We start from the raw sequence: 18,134 nt of genomic DNA on the forward strand, positions 1-18,134 counted from the left end.
CCACTGTAGGCTACATTCCGGTCCCCACCTGATTCATGCAGTCAGGAAGGGGACGAGCAGGAAGGGGGTATATTCTGGCTTCTGGCGTTAAAATCGCACATTCGTGCTATCTGCTGTGACGTCACTGGGGAGACACTGCGACAGATCGGATATTGCCAGTTAACGTGCTGCCAAAGTAACTGCTGTTGTCTACGTTGTGTTTGCCACTCATCTAGTGAAGATAAGTATCTCATTACCGGTAAAATGAATAAGAGCAGGCATAAGTATGCCGTTATTCGTTGCCAACAAATGATTTTAACAATAAATCACCGTACCAGTTCCGTTTTTTAATGCGCAGCGCGACGCGGTTCAGGAATTTATTCCCATTTTCAAGTGGTACTATTCACACCAGCGTTGTATGTGATCTCTGTATGTTCTACATCTACATTTATACTCCGCAAGCCACCCAGCGGTGTGTGGCGGAGGGCACTTTACGTGCCACTCTCATTACCTCCCTTTCCTGTTCCAGTCCAGTATGGTTCGCGGGAAGAACGACTGCCGGAAAGCCTCCGTGCGCGCTCGAATCTCTCTAATTTTACATTCGTGATCTCCTCGGGAGGTATAAGTAGGGGGAAGCAATATATTCGATACCTCATCCAGAAACGCACCCTGTCGAAACCTGGACAGCAAGCTACACCACGATGCAGAGCGCCTCTCTTGCAGAGTCTGCCACTTGAGTTTGCTAAACATCTCCGTAACGCTATCACGCTTACCAAATAACCCTGTGACGAAACGAGCCGCTCTTCTTTGGATCTTCTCTATCTCCTCCGTCAACCCGACCTGGTACGGATCCCACATTGAAGAGCAATACTCAAGTATAGGTCGAACAAGTGTTTTGTAAGCCACCTCCTTTGTTGATGGACTACATTTTCTAAGGACTCTCCCAATGAATCTCAACCTGGTACCCGCCTTACCAATAATTAATTTTATATGATCATTCCACTTCAAATCATTCTGCACGCACTCTCCTAGATATTTTACAGAAGTAACTGCTACCAGTGCTTGTTCTGATACCATATAATCTAACAATAAAGGATCCTTCTTTCTATGTATTCGCAATACATTACATTTGTCTATGTTAAGGGTCAGTTGCCACTCCCTGCACCAAGTGCCTATTCGCTGCAGATCCTCCTGCAAGTTGTTCTGTTTCTCTTCCCCTCGGATTGTCTTCTACGTTGTATGAAGATATTCTGTCTCCAACACTATGCAGGAATTCAAACACGCGCAAACCATCATTTACGTAAACAATGTGTCATGATTTGCCTCTGTTTGAATAGCTTCGTAATGATGGAAGCGGCTCCTTGAAATCGCATAAAAGACGACTACAGGGCAAGAGAAGCGGAATAACAAGCAAGCAGACATCAATAAATTCCTGAAACACAACATGTTATGCACGAAAAAACGTAAATGATGAAGCGTTTTACTGTTTATATTATTATTGACACAACCACGGGCTTTCGAGGAGGAGGAGGAGGAGATTAATGTTTTACGTCCCGTCGACAACGAGGTCATTAGAGACGGCGCACAAGCTCGGATTAGGGAAGTATGAAGGAAGTGTCTGTGCCCTTTCGAAGGAACGCTCCCGATTGAGCCGTGCTGGCCCCGGCTTATGTGTTGGTTTAAACCTTGACTTACTCTGCGTTTGGTTTCCCGCCGTTATTGCGATTAAGCCGTGGTTCTTCCACTTTCTACCTGTGGCAGCAGCAGTGTGTATCGATATTCGAACCTTGTACTATCTTTGTTCTGGTGCTCAGTTTCCTGCTAACCGGTTTGCGGCAGTCGGTCCGTTGGTGTGGATCAGCCAGGAAATCTCCGCGCGGCACAGTGGTCCGGGCCTACTGGCGGTCTCTACGCAGTGTCAGAGTGTGTGGGAGTTGTTCCGGTTGCTACGAGGTTCGTGGCTCATCGACCCAGGACATCAAAGTTGAGTGGTGATTTATTTACCGAAGCCAGTCTGTTCATGTTGTGCCATTGGTTGGCTGTTGGGTGGGTATTCCTGTGAGCGAGTGTTCGAGTTGGCGAAAGTTTGGCCACCATCCGGGGGAGTTTAACTGCATTTTGGTTATTTGAAGACCAAGTGCACCAGCGAAATTTTTTGCCTTGTGGCCTTCAGCGTTCCGGTTACCTGTCCTGGCTGTTGACGTAAAATTCAGGCAGTGTCCTTTCCTCACCGTGTTGTCGCAGTCCAACACGTGTGTGTAGTGGTTCAAATGGCTCTGGGCACTATGGGACTTAACATCTATGGTCATCAGTCCCCTAGAAATTAGAACTACTTAAACCTAACTAACCTAAGGACATCACACAACACCCAGTCATCACGAGGCAGAGAACGTGTGTGTAGTTTTGACAGCTTATGCATACTTGGTTGTGGGTGGCTACGCCTTTTATGTTTTGGCTTTTGAGTTCCTTGTGTACTGGTTGGGTGGAAAGCAAGTCATCTTGTCGGTGGGTCCGTTGACTGTCTCTTCGTTGGGTTGCCGGCGGATCGGATACAGTTGGGCCGACTACCTGTCTCCCCTAAGCGAACGGTAATATTTCAAGTGCAGACACACCCCCGGAAACTCCTGAGCGCCGCTGGCTGTACTGCCTTTTCTTATTGGTGTTTGATTGTGTATTTTAATGGCTCATAGCCGATGGTTTGAAATTGTGTTCTTTTAGTTGGATTTGAATCGTGGGCCTTCAGCCACTTTAAAATTGAAAGTTCCTTACTTGTCAAGTCTTGGACTGTTTGGGCCTTCAGCCTCATTTGAAATGTTATTTAAGGATAAAATCTTGTGCTTCCTGCCTTTTGAAAATTTATTGTAGTTGTGTTTTAAATCATGGGCCTTCAGCCGTTTTAAAAATTAAAGAGGTTGTGCCCTTAAGCCATAAGATTGTGTGACATATTCAGTCGATAGTTAAGCTCGGAAATTTGCGCTGTAATGTTTGGGCAACTAAATAAAGTTATATGTGTTCGAGTGTAACTGACAGCCGCTCATTTTTGGCCCCTTTCCACAATTCCAACTACCTGTTCTGTCCTGCGGATTTAACCAGGCGTTTCACCGTTGTTTGGCTTAAGTGAATCAGTGAAATCACGGAAAACGTGAATCAGGATGGCTGGATGCAGGTTTGAACCGTTATCCTCCAGAATGCGAGCCCAATGTACTAACGATTGTGCTACCTGCTCGGTCAGACTTACAGAGAACATTGTGTATGACTATTAGAATTGCCTAGGCAACTCAGGACGTTAAGTCTCACGATTTTCTGGAGAAATGAGCAGTTAGGTCGGTGTGTAAATAAGAGACTGAAACCGGATGCTCTTTCGTCGCAGAAACTATCGAACTGGCACGGATGTAAAACTCCGAATGCTGTAGCTGTGATACAGAGATGTTGTACAGTTAATTTCCTATGTTAAACAAGATCTAACAAATAATTTTCTAAGGTAAATCATTTTTGTGTTTACGCCTATGTACTTCCTCTTAAATCTGAGGTTTTAGCATTGTTATTGTACTGTATTATTAAGAATCCATAAGCACATCACAAAATGAAACATAAGACTACCAATAATGAGTGGAGATAATTTTTCATAGTGTTTTGCACGAGGGCAGATACTATAGGTGATATGGAAGGGAAAGCGTGCTACGTGGAAAAAGCGCTATATCCGAAAGCATAGTTACTTGAGGAGACAGAAATATCTTTAGCCCTCACGTTCAACACTCCTGAAATGGAGGGTTTTGAAAGTGATGATAAACTTAAGAAACGGTAAAGTGGGGAGTGGTCAGAAGACTTGTCAAACAACTCTTCATCGCACAAGAAAAGGTGTATCACGAACTGCTCCAATTACAGAACTCGTGAACAGATCCTCAAAAAAAAAAAAAAAAAAAAAAAAAAAAAAAACTTGAGAAATCGTGGGATTTATGTATTTCTATTTCCATCTGCTTCCTTGGTTGTAGGAAAAGTTTGCGTTGTTTGGGAAAAGTTGTAGCAGGTATACGCAGAGTTCGGCGTGCCACCACATATCATTGATCAAAAGTCTTATACAGTAATAACTGGCAGCTGTGAAGAGAGGTGCTGGCGCGTCTGATTTTTTACAATGCGTAATAGGTTTCAGATCGGGTTGTGTCCTATCCTATCCCCCCCCCCCCCCCTCACCCCGCCCCCCGGCGGCTGTACATCGTCTACGCCGAACGTGTAATTAGAAAAGCTTTTGATGGTTGCACTAAAGGCACCTCGACTGGCTGTAGAACTATTAACAACCACGATTTTAGCCAACAACGAAAATAAACTTTCTGAGATGCGGTCTTTCTTCTCTGCTATATTGGGTGTAAATTTTTGCCAAATTTGGTGTTTTTTGCCAATTTCGCTATTGTTCTTTGCCAATTTCGATGTATTTATTGACAAATTCGGTGATATTTACCGAAGTCACATCACAGTTGTATATGTGCGAAACGAAGTCATTTTAAAAATTATGCATGAACCTCAGCCTTGTGGTAAAAGAAGGCAAAACGCAGTTTCAGTATTCAGGCTCTGAGCACTATGGGACTTAACAGCTATGGTCATCAGTCTCCTAGAACTTAGAACTACTTAAACCTAACTAACCTAAGGACATCACACAACACCCAGCCATCACGAGGCAGAGAAACTCCCTGACCCCGCCGGGAATCGAACCCGGGAACCCGGGCGTGGGAAGCGAGAACGCTACCGCACGACCACGAGATGCGGACTTCAGTATTCAGTTAATGAGTTACGAATACTGGTAAACGGTCATCCTCTGATTTATAACATTTTCATTCTGATATTGGTAATAACTCCGCTTACAGCAGGCAAAATAGTTGTTTAATAAAACACGACCGGTTTCGCGACCTTAAGCCGCACCATCAAGTGAACCTACGTGGTAAAAAGCAAAGTACAGTGTCACCACATTTTGTGGATATTAAAATTAGTAGAGGAATGTCTAAAATATACTCACAGCGTCAAAAGATCACAGGTATACCCATCGCTCCTATTCAAAATTGACTGTTGTTGTTGTTGTGGTCTTCAGTCCTGAGACTGGTTTGATGCAGCTCTCCATGCTACTCTATCCTGTACAAGCTTCATCATCTCCCAGTACCTACTGCAACCTACATCCTTCTGAATCTGCTTAGTGTATTCATCTCTTGGTCTCCCTCTACGATTTTTACCCTCCACGCTGCCCTCCAATGCTAAATTTGTGATCCCTTGATGCCTCAAAACATGTCCTACCAACCGATCCCTTCTTCTAGTCAAGTTGTGCCACAAACTTCTCTTCTCCCCAATCCTATTCAATACCTCCTCATTAGTTACGTGATCTACCCACCTTCTCTTCAGCATTCTTCTGTAGCACCACATTTCGAAAGCTTTGACTATTCAGAGAATATCGTCAATACTATGGCGAGCGAAAGGTAGAGAAGACGTGGCCCATTAGTTAAACTTCGTCTGCATCTAAAAAGAAAAAAGAAAAAAATTTATAGTGAGCGGACACAATTTTTAAGAATCAGGTGGCAGTGTCGAACCAGTGTGGCAACAGGGCAGCTCAGTGCAGCGCAAGGCAAAAGCGGTCCGCACGATTGACAAAGAGAGACCAGCTAGCTGTCTAGCGGAACGGAAGCTATCCATGGATAGTGTGGTTCATATGGCTCTGAGCACTATGGGACTTAACACCTGAGGTCATCAGTCCCCTAGACTTAGAACTACTTAAACCTAACTAACATAAGGACATGACACACATCCATGCCCGAGGCAGGATTCGAACCTGCGACCGTAGCAGCCACGTGATTCCGGACTGAACCGCCTAGAACCGCTCGGCCACCGCGGCCGGCGGATAGTGTGACGTCATATACTTATGACCGATGCTCACAAGAAAGAGTGACGTGCGCGCAGCGGCCTATACTTCTCGTAGGCCTCGGTTAAGATAGGAGCTCTGGATCGCTATGTTTACAAGCAAGAATACTACAGAATTTTATCACATACTAACATCTAATCCTACAAACAATCAAAATTAGCCAGAATGCTATTTAATTTAACTCGAATTGGTTATTCTTTTTTATGTCTAAAAATTTCCACTTCCTATAATGTATTCAAAATATGGCTTTTCTTATTTTTTGTGAGGTATTTTTAAATTTTTTGAAGAGCTCATTGTATTGGTGCGCTGTTACTGCAGATCACGGGTTATTTAAGATGTCCCTGAAGTCTTACGAATGCACCCAGCTGCACCAAAATTACGTGGTAATGTAAAGTTTCACAAAACAGGTAAACCGTTACGACTGATTGTGAATGATAGGGGGCGCAGGTTATGATGTAGAGAAGCTGCTCGCAGAGTATGTGAAGAAACATTTCCGACATTCTACTAATTCCAGTATAAAAATAGGGAACAACTTATAAACAATTTTGCAGGATATAATCATACCGTCAGCCACACGTATGATAACATGTGACGTCAATAAAGTTTATGCTAAATGTCTATTGTTCAGGCGTAAAGTATTATCGCGGAGAATCCGAGTACCTTCCTGGAGACACCATCTAAGGAGAGGAAGAAATGCTGGCTTTACTAAAAATTGTTATATCTTTTAATTAGTTCAAATTCGGAAATGATTTTTGTTCAAAATAAGAAGGCTTAGCCATGGGCTCTCCACTTGCCGATTGCATAGCAAATACTTTTATGACCAACTTTGAGCAAGGATTTATTACAAAATTTCCTCAACGTGCTAGAAGATTAATTTTATGGAATATATATGTTGACGATGTTTTCATGTTATATGATGGTAATAAAAGGCAACGGCCTTGCCGCAGTGGATACACCGGTTCCCGTGAGATCACCGAAGTTAAGCGCTGTTGGGCGTGGCCGGCACTTGGATGGATGACCATCCAGCTGCCATGCGCTGTTGCCATTTTTCGGGGTGCACTCAGCCTCGTGATGCCAATTGAGGAGCTACTCGACCGAATAGTAGCGGCTTCGGTCAAGAATTCCATCATAAGGACCGGGAGAGCGGTGTGGTGACCTTGAGGATGACACGGTGGTCGGATGTCCCGGCAGGCCACTCGTGGCCTGCAGACAGAGTGCTATGATAGTAATAATGTTGGAAGTGACCAGTTTCTTCGGAATCTAAATCGTTTGAAACAGAAGCTACAGTTCACAGGGCAGTGCGCTAAGAATGATATCTAAACGTATCAGCACGTTGTAGGTGTCGTCACCGGCGCCAACCTTGTGTGAATGCTCTGAAAAGCTAATCATTTGCATATCACAGCATCTTCTTCCTATAGGTTAAATTTCGCGTCTGTAGCACGTCGTCTTGGTGGTGTAGCAATTTTAATGGCCAGTAGTGTATTATTAAGCAAGTCAGTATATCCAGGTGCATTTCTAATCATGTCAATCAAAAAATTCTCCTGTTCTTTAGCCATATTGCGAGCAGAAAGGGAGAATATCTAAAGAAAATTATCATGGAAGGAAAGATTGAGGGCATGAGCCGCTCAGGTAAGCCGCGAGCAAGTGGCTGGATCAAATCAAGAACATTTCTATCCTACCCCTTCAGCAGCCTCTAAGGAAAAAGTGTCTTGATGACTTTTCTAGCGCCAAAAGGTTCTCGAATAGTTCCCCTTCGGATCTCCAGGAGGAGCTGCAAATGATAATATTCTACAGGTCGGAGCTTGGGATGTCAGAAGTTTGAACGTTGGAGGGAAGTTAGAAAATCTTAAAAGGAAAGTGCCAAGGTTCAGTCTAGATACACTTGGGATCAGTGAAGTGAACCGGAGAGAAGACAACGTTTTCTGGTCAGATGATTACAGGTTAATATCAACAGCAGCAGAAAATGATATAACTGGAGTAGGGTTCTTTATGAATAAGAAGGTAGGTCAGAGAGTGTTACTGTGAACAGTCCAGTGATAGATTTGTTTTCATCGGAATCGACAGCAAATCAACACCGAGAACAACAGTCCAGGTCTGCAAGCAGAAGATGAGGGGATAGAGAAAGTATACGAGGATATTGAGCGGGTAATTCAGATCGTAAAGAGAGATGGAAAAAATCTCAATCACGGGGGACTGGGATGGAGTTGTAGGGGAAGGAGAGAAATGAGGTTTACGGGAGAATATGGGCTTGGTAGTAGGAATGACAGAGGAGAAAGGCTAATTGAATTGTGCAATAAGCCTCAGCTCGCAATAGCGAATATTCTGTTCAAAAATCACAAGAGGAGGAGGTGTAAGTGGAAAATGTCCAGTGACACAGGTAGATTACAGCTGGGTTACAACATGGTCTTACAGGAGTTCCGAAACCAGATGTCGGAATCTAAGACGGACACAGGAGCAGATATAGACGCAAATACAATTTAGTAACTGTGGCGTGCGAGTATTGTGGTTTGATTGAGTCTTGTACAATTTCGGCAGGGTTACAATAAAACTAGTTACTTGTTATCAATGTAACATGATGTTTTATTTAAGCATTGCTTTTCCCGGTTAATGATCGTTATTTTGTTAAAGAAATCTCCACGTAGGAACGTGTAGCAATGTTGTCTGTCAAGCAGTGTAAATGGCACTTAGTCGCAGATCTTTTATCGAATTTAACGCTACTGTTATTCGAGGTGGCAGCACTTTTCTTTAAGCAAAACGAACAGTTTTGTCACACAATACTACACGCGCACAACACTAATGTATTTCTCCTGTCAAAATACACTCCTGGAAATTGAAATAAGAACACCGTGAATTCATTGTCCCAGGAAGGGGAAACTTTATTGACACATTCCTGGGGTCAGATACATCACATGATCACACTGACAGAACCACAGGCACATAGACACAGGCAACAGAGCATGCACAATGTCGGCACTAGTACAGTGTATATCCACCTTTCGCAGCAATGCAGGCTGCTATTCTCCCATGGAGACGATCGTAGAGATGCTGGATGTAGTCCTGTGGAACGGCTTGCCATGCCATTTCCACCTGGCGCCTCAGTTGGACCAGCGTTCGTGCTGGACGTGCAGACCGCGTGAGACGACGCTTCATCCAGTCCCAAACATGCTCAATGGGGGACAGATCCGGAGATCTTGCTGGCCAGGGTAGTTGACTTACACCTTCTAGAGCACGTTGGGTGGCACGGGATACATGCGGACGTGCATTGTCCTGTTGGAACAGCAAGTTCCCTTGCCGGTCTAGGAATGGTAGAACGATGGGTTCGATGACGGTTTGGATGTACCGTGCACTATTCAGTGTCCCCTCGACGATCACCAGTGGTGTACGGCCAGTGTAGGAGATCGCTCCCCACACCATGATGCCGGGTGTTGGCCCTGTGTGCCTCGGTCGTATGCAGTCCTGATTGTGGCGCTCACCTGCACGGCGCCAAACACGCATACGACCATCATTGGCACCAAGGCAGAAGCGACTCTCATCGCTGAAGACGACACGTCTCCATTCGTCCCTCCATTCACGCCTGTCGCGACACCACTGGAGGCGGGCTTTACGATGTTGGGGCGTGAGCGGAAGACGGCCTAACGGTGTGCGGGACCGTAGCCCAGCTTCATGGAGACGGTTGCGAATGGTCCTCGCCGATACCCCAGGAGCAACAGTGTCCCTAATTTGCTGGGAAGTGGCGGTGCGGTCCCCTACGGCACTGCGTAGGATCCTACGGTCTTGGCGTGCATCCGTGCGTCGCTGCGGTCCGGTCCCAGGTCGCCGGGCACGTGCACCTTCCGCCGACCACTGGCGACAACATCGATGTACTGTGGAGACCTCACGCCCCACGTGTTGAGCAATTCGGCGGTACGTCCACCCGGCCTCCCGCATGCCCACTATACGCCCTCGCTCAAAGTCCGTCAACTGCACATACGGTTCACGTCCACGCTGTCGCGGCATGCTACCAGTGTTACAGACTGCGATGGAGCTCCGTATGCCACGGCAAACTGGCTGACACTGACGGCGGCGGTGCACAAATGGTGCGCAGCTAGCGCCATTCGACGGCCAACACCGCGGTTCCTGGTGTGTCCGCTGTGCCGTGCGTGTGATCATTGCTTGTACAGCCCTCTCGCAGTGTCCGGAGCAAGTATGGTGGGTCTGACACACCGGTGACAATGTGTTCTTTTTTCCATTTCCAGGAGTGTATTTCATAAAAGTTGTTACGAAATAACCAGGCTTCATACATCAGCAGATAAGAATTTATATCACGTAAGACGCTATTTGCACTATATTTAAAGATTGTTCACAATCTACGTCGAATTTATTTCGTCAAAGTGTGTTCTTGGCCACCAATACACTATTATTATCGCAATTATGTCCGCCCCCGTTAGCTGAGTGGTCAGCGCGGCGGATTGCCACTCCAAGGGGCCCGGGTTCGATTCCCGACTGGGGCAAGAGATTTTCTCCGCTAAGAGACTGGGTGTTGTCCTCGTCATCATTTCATCCCCTCTCCGACGCGCAAGCCGCCCAATGTGGCGTCGAATGCAATAAGTACTTGCCCTCGGCGGCCGAACTTTCCCGAATGGGGGACTCCGGGCCCACAATGCCGTACGCTCATTACCATCGCCATTATGACCAACAACATTTATGTCCGCATAGAAAATCAATTTAAAACTGCCGCTGCATTATTTCACTAAGATGTCGGCTAACATAAGACACTCACTTATCGATCCTGCTTGAGGCCCTGTTTTACTAATAACAAATTATATATAAACCATGCTGTAGATCAATAGCGCTAATGGCTGCGCTCCTTTTGTAGCTGAGAAGAAAACTTAACATTTATGTAGGAGGAGAATTACAATAAAATAAAACTTTAAACAAAGAAAATTCATTTCAGTGACACAGAAACTCTATTTTTCAAATATTAATTAACAACATAATACAATTTTTTACAGATCTCTGTGTTGCGAGACATCAGTCACGTCCGATCACTACAACAGTTCCAACAAGAAGAAGGATTATTCTAGAAGAATCGCAGATAACAAAAGATGAAGATTTCCATTATCTTTTTCCATGACTATTGTCTGAGGTGTTATTTTCACAGGAAATTAAATTGTCACTGACAATAATTATTTATTATTATTTTAGTATCAATTAAGTCCTTTTTTATTAATATGACGAAAATGTTCGCTCAATTTCCACACACAATGCTGTCGTGAATACTGTTCTGAATAAAATATAGTCGTGGATATTACATAACGATAAAGAGTAGACCGAAGTTTAAGAGAACCGCGTGGAAAAATCAATATGGTAGGAAGTGGGATAGTACTGAGGAATGACAAGAGGCGTTTGAATTTCGCTAAGGATGTGCATACTGCGATAAGGAATAAGGCAGTTCAGTCGAAGAGCAATGGACATCACTAAAAAGAGCAATCACACTCAGGAACGAAATAAAAGGGAAGTATAAAGAAGCCAAGGCGAAATGGCTGCAAGAAAAATGTGAGAAAATCGAGAGACTGTCTCAACATGTAGAAAAGTCAAAACAACATTCGGTGAAGTTCAAAGCAAGGGTGGAAACATAGAGAATGCATAGGGAATTCCACTGTTAAACGAAGAGAAGGTAGCAGATGGGTGGAAAGGGTGCATTGAAGGCCCCTTATCAGACGGTAGTATTTGTCTGATGAAGTGACAGAGGAAGAAATTCGAGTCTACATGGAAGAGGTATGGGATCCGCTATTGGAGTCAGAATTTGAAAGAGCTTTGGAAGACCTGGCATCAGGCAGGAGGGATAGTTAACATGCCATCGGAATTTCTAAAATCAACGGAGGAAGTGGCGACTAAACGACTGTTCAAACTGGTGTGTAAAATCTATGAGACTGGTAACATACCATCAGACTTTCGGAAAAATATCGTCTACACAATTCCGAAGATAGAAAGAGCCGGTAAACACGAGAACTATCACACAATCAATTTGGCAGCTCATGGGTCCAAGTTACTGACAAGAGATTTAGTAGGGAGCGTTTTGGTAGGGAATCCACGTGCGGAAATGTACCGTTTGGATATAGGTTTTAAGATCGGATCACTTTCAGATCGCCTACTTCACGGTACGCACACAAGCTGAGAAGAGGGCACCGCCGTCAGTTACTGTTGTAATTAAGGCATCACGTAGCACCTTTGTCCGTCTACGACAACATCTAGAAACTGGTACGTTCGAAACTAGGAGGGTTGGCTGCGGTGCCCCAAGAAAGTGCTGCATTCTCGACTTTGAAGACGGCGTCCGTCACATAGAAGAGAACCCGAGGAGAAGTACATTTCCGGACATGAGTTCCTTATCAAAACGTCGTCTACTAAATCCCATCTACAACCCCGAGAGATTTATCATCTGTATACAGGAGAATAGAAAAGAAAATTGACGATCCGTCGGGTGGCGATACGTTTGGCTGTAGGAGACAGAACTGGCATCGTGAGCCCGCATCTCGTGGTCGTGCGGTAGCGTTCTCGCTTCCCACGCCCGGGTTCGATTCCCGGCGGGGTCAGGGATTTTCTCTGCCTCGTGATGGCTGGGTGTTGTGTGCTGTCCTTAGGTTAGTTAGGTTTAAGTAGTTCTAAGTTCTGGGGGACTGATGACCATCGATGTTAAGTCCCATAGTGCTCAGAGCCATTTGAACCATTTTTTTTTGGCATCGTGATTGACAACGGAAGCAAGACAAGAAAAATCAAAGCACACTCGTACGATTCGTCGACCTGGAAAATGGTGCAAGATGTTCGAAATTATGGAAAAAATAGGAGTAAGCTATAGCGAAAGACGGGCTGTATACTGTATGTACAGGAACCAAGAAGGAACAACCAGACTGGAAGACCAAAACGAAGTGCTCGCATTAAAAATGGTGTCAGAAGGGGGTGCAGTCTTTCGCCCTTACTGTTCGATCCATACATCGAAGAAGCAATGACGACAATAAAAGAAAGGTTCAAGAGTGAGATTAAAATTTAGGCGAAAGAATATCAGTGATAAGGTTAGTTGATGACATTGCTATCCTCAGTGAAAGGGAAGAAGAATTAAAGGATCTGTTGAATGAGTAGTGGAATGAGTACAGACTGTGGATTGAGAGTAACCCGAAGAAAGACGAAAGTAATGAGAAATAGCAGGAATGAGAATAGCGACGAATTTAACATAGAAACTGGTGATCGCAAAATGGATGAATTTAAGAAATTCTACTCCACTGGAACTAAAATAACCCATGACGATCGAAGCAAAAAAAAAAAAAAAAAGATGGTCGGAGACCACAAAGGCATTCCTAGCCAAGCGAAGGCAACTGGTATCAAACATAGGCTTTAATTTGAGGAAGAAAGCTCTGACAATGTACGTTTGGAGCACAGCATCTTATAGTAGTGAAACATGGACTGTGGGAAAACCAGAACAAAAGAGAATAGTAACATTTGAGATGTGGTGTTATCTAGGAATGTTGTAAATGATGTGGACTTGTAAGGTAAGGAACGAGACGGTTCTTCGCAGAATTGGCAGGTAAAGGAACATACAGAAGACACTGACAACAAGAAGAATATGGATGATGGGACGCGTTTTAAGACATCAGGGAATAATTTACGTGTACTAGAGGGAGATTTAGAGGATAAAAACTGTACACGAAGACAGATATTGGAAAAATACAGCAAATAACTGAGGACGAAGGCTGCAAGTGCTACTTTGAGATAAAAAGGTTGGCACAGGAGAGAAACTCGTGGCTGGCTGCATCAAACCAGTCAGAAGACTAATGACACATAAGAGAGAGAGAGAAAGAAAGAAGAGTTGGTAACCGTCTAGGACGGAGGTACTTGGTTCATAGGGTCACGACGCTCCGCAGTGAGTACGACTTGTGATGATGAACAAACTTAATTAGCGCTAGGGACGAACATGGTATCTGACTGTTTTCTGGAAATTGTATTAAATGATTGATTATGTCATTTTATGCTCCCAACATGCGTTTTTCCTTCTTGAATTTTAGTATTTTTCTGTAAAAACGGAATTGAAATCCAAATAATTTAAAAGCCCACTAAAACGCTCCATTCGGGTCATGTGATGCCTGTGACGTCACTGGCTAGCTCGCTGCTCCTACTGACATAGTGCTAATTCACAGTGATGTCTTGTTTTTGAATTTACGTTTCGGAAAGTGGGTTACAAATTGTGTGTACTACCATACTGTACAAATACATCTATAAAACTCCTGAAAAGTGGTTTCTTGAGTATTCCAGAGAATGAGGTTGCACAGTACCAGCAAACTGCCACCACGTCGACGCACAAGTTCACTAACTTCATTAAAATTGTGTTACACTGTAAAGCCGGCCGGGGTGGCCGAGCGGTTCTAGGCGCTACAGTCTGGAACCGCGCGACCGCTTCGGTCGCAGGTTCGAATCCTGCCTCGGGCATAGATGTGTGTGATGTCCTTAGGTTAGTTAGGTTTAAGTAGTTCTAAGTTCTATGGGACTGATGACCTCAGAAGTTAAGTCCTATAGTGCTCAGAGCCATTTGAACCATTTTTTACACTGTAAAGTTAACATTAACTTACCTTCGAAGTACGTTGAACAATTGATACAAAGAACGATTGCGTCATTCAACCGAATTAAACTCCTCAACTGTTCGATAGCTCCGTTGTTAGAGCGGTAAACCGCCGAATTCTGCGAGTTGATGGTTCGAATCTAACACGAAAGAACATTTTAACTTATTTGTAAAACGACTCGAAAGTCCTCTCATATGAAAACCAAATCACAATACTTCACCACATTGATCAGAAATAGAATATTATTGTGTTTTCCTTGCTGTTTACATGCGCTTGCATTTGCAATCGCTATTCACACACTTTACGTTAAAAAAGGTATTTTCTAATTAATGTGACCACACGCTTTTTACTTTATTAGAAACAATTTTTTTATCTTCTTACTGTCTAGCTAGGATCATTATTGTTTAACCTTTTGAAGTTTCGTAATCTTACATAAAGATCAAGTAAGTCTGCTTCAGACGCCAACGTTAGTTTACACTCACAAACATCACAGGCCTTACATTTGTGTCACCTGCTTATTGCACACGGTTTATATCTCTACGCATAACCTCATCGTCTTACACCTCGTTACCCTGTGGGCGTGTGGTAATATCTTCACTACTAGCAATGCTTTCAAAAAAAGTGAATTGCTTGTTTGCAAAGTAAATGTGTTTATCCTCTGTTGTCCATTTCTCAGACTAAGACTAACGTGAAGCTATATATAATACATCCCACAATCGAAACAATAAATTCTTCCTAATGCTATTTTCGTATTTAAAGTGAAACTTGCAAAATATAGGACCCTTCTTTGAATCTAGCATGTGATTTCTTTATCTGCAGTCAGATATGTTATCTGTTGCGCCACAGAACGCCCTAGAAATAGTGGCTCTGTTGAGTGTCTTCTACAGAGGAAATTAAGTATTGCCAAGAATGATTTTCTTGTGTTTTGGATCGTAGCTCATGATTGTGATAGTTCATAGTCTAGTTATAATATACGGACCATTTGCGAAAGTTCTACAATTCATTAGTTCTGGGCGAGTTTAATGTTGCAGAGAGCAGGGTAAAGAATGTCCGTCATTGCACAGTCGCCACTCTGAAGGGGTGGAGCACAAACACATCAACTTTCGCAAGGATGCCACTATCAGCGTTCACAAAATTCCTTTCTCTTGTTACTTAAAAGTTGTAATTGCATTTTGCATCATTAAATAGCCAAAGTGTTTGCAGAAAAAGTACGTAAAGACGTCGTAACTTCCGCTAACGTTGCTATAACACACATATAGCTTCGTCTTAAGCCTAGATGTGACGTCACCAGAGCATCAGCCAGTAACTGTTTTCGATCACGTGACCAGATCTTGCTGTTTAATGATTTTTAAGCATTAATCAGATGAAAATAACAAATATTTTGTACATTTACCATAAATGCTACTTAAGTGTTATAATCAGTCAGAATAACAACAATCCGGACCATATTTTAGACATAGGAAAATAGCCTAAAACCGTCGCCAAGGCATCTGGTCATACCTTCTATGAAATAACGACTGATAATTAAATAAGTTGAATAACTTACTGTGCATATGCTGATGTGATACCCGGGCCGCACGAAAATTTTCGGATTAAGGCCTTCATTGTCTACGACATGGAAGCTGCTAGCGTATTATGACATCGACGGACACAGTGATTAGTCGTAGGAATAATAAGAGAAATGGAAGGAGCTGGGCTGTGCACTGTAGCTGTTATTTGTGACACGAGAACTAAAAATTTGAAAATATGGAAGCAGAACAAGCCATAATTATACCTTCCCCTGTAAAGCGTAAGTTTATATATATATATATTAACTTTTGCGAAAACTTCTCTGCAGTGGAGGTCTGGTGGTCCTTCGCACCTGAAATAAACTCCTTCGATCCTTAGACTGTTTCCGCAATAAATGAATGCATAGACTCGATAATCGTCGTACAGAGTTCAGTGTATTTCTTATTGGCTAATGGCTGGTAACTACTGTAAAGTAAGAAAAATCGGACTTGGGTGCAGGTTCTTAGGCACTCGTTTGCTTCCCAGCAACTTGTCCTCCTAGTGAGTTATCCATCCTCTTTAATTCCATGAAACCATTTAGGAAAATCACTCGTTAATTCATACATTACATGCTTGATCTTGCAAGTAAATATCTATGACAAGATGAAAATGTTGTTGACGGAAAGAGAAACTGTGGTGAGTCCAGTATTGCGAGTCAATAGTTCTCCAAATTTTCTTTGCGATCACAAAATCATAGAAGAATCTGTTCCTTTCTCCCTTAAGAGTCACTGAATAGGGAATGGCAAGCAAGAAACGCTTAGTACAATGCTCTCTCCGGAATAATTGGTTATGCGTATTAATTCTGGCGTAATGTGCGCACGATATTTCCTTAACGATATAGTACAATGCCCTCAATGGAGGCGGAAATCATAAAAAACATTAATTATTTTGCTTATGTTCCTATTCAATGACTCTTAGGTTTTTCAGAGTTACAAATGGGGAAAACGTATCAACCCACTTTGCATTAAAATTTACTATAACAAGCTAATTGTTTGTCTTGTGAGCTAAAAAATGGTGTTATTTCCTTGTATTCTGTGCAGAAATCTTCATAAAGCATTGTGTGTCTGAAACTAGTTAGATATATGCGACGTTGAACAAAATTACTAACAATACTGACCCGTCGAATAAATTTAAAAGTTTCGGGCTCATCCCTTAATAATTGCTGCTCAACATTATACTCGTAATTGCAGCTGGTTAATACTGCAAATCCGACTATTGTAAGCTGATTCTGACTTTCTACCTTGATTGCACGAAGATTGGCTGGAAACTGCAACTAGTGCTTTGTCTTTTACTTACGCTACTAGGGCTGTTGAGGATTTTATGTAGGTTACTTTAAGCTTTCCCATTCGGGCAAGCCTCACGGTGAAAACATGGAAACTCCGAGAGAAACCAGCCAACCATGGTTTACACACATTTATTACATTAAACAGAGATAACAACGACAATGGCCAGAATTCATAGCTGTAAGATCTTGCATAAAACACGGTTATTAAAATTCACACGTGTTCTGTTTACACATGATTGCAACGTATTTTTTTGTCACTATTCAACATTTCAGCGCCTCAAGTAACATAATAATTCATCCCTTTACTGTTTAGCGATTGTCTTATGTGGAAATGGAAACCACCATACAGCCGGCCGCGGTGGCCGTTCGGTTCTAGGCGCTGCGGTCTGGAACCGCGAGACCGCTACGGTCGCAGGTTCGAATCCTGCCTCGGGCATGGATGTGTGTGATGTCCTAAGGTTGGTTAGGTTTAACTAGTTCTAAGTTCTAGGGGACTAATGACCTCAGAAGTTAAGTCCCATAGTGCTCAGAGCCATTTGAACCATTTTTTGAAACCACCATACCAAAACCATGACCAACTGTGACAGAGAACGATTTAAAAACCGTTTTCCAGAATGAATTCTGGAAACATCCCCCAGGCTGTGGCTAAGCCATGTCTCCGCTATATTCTTTCTTCCAGGAGTGCTAGTTCTGCAAGGTTCGCAGGAGAGCTTCTGTGAAGTTTGGAAAGCTGGAGACGAGGTACTGGCGGAAGTAAAGCTGTGAGGACGGGGCCTGAGTCGTGCTTGCGTAGCTCAGTTGGTAGAGCACTTTCCCACGAAAGGCAAAGGTCCCG

General features: G+C 43.4%; 1 pseudogene; it reads left to right on the forward strand.

Moving 5' to 3' along the window:
- Positions 1-6,806: 6,806 nt before the first annotated feature.
- Positions 6,807-6,923, forward strand: LOC124712875 (annotated as a pseudogene).
- The last annotated feature ends 11,211 nt before the right edge of the window (positions 6,924-18,134 follow it).

Source organism: Schistocerca piceifrons, chromosome 8, assembly GCF_021461385.2.
Source record: "Schistocerca piceifrons isolate TAMUIC-IGC-003096 chromosome 8, iqSchPice1.1, whole genome shotgun sequence".
NCBI classification, from domain to species: Eukaryota; Metazoa; Arthropoda; class Insecta; order Orthoptera; family Acrididae; genus Schistocerca; species Schistocerca piceifrons.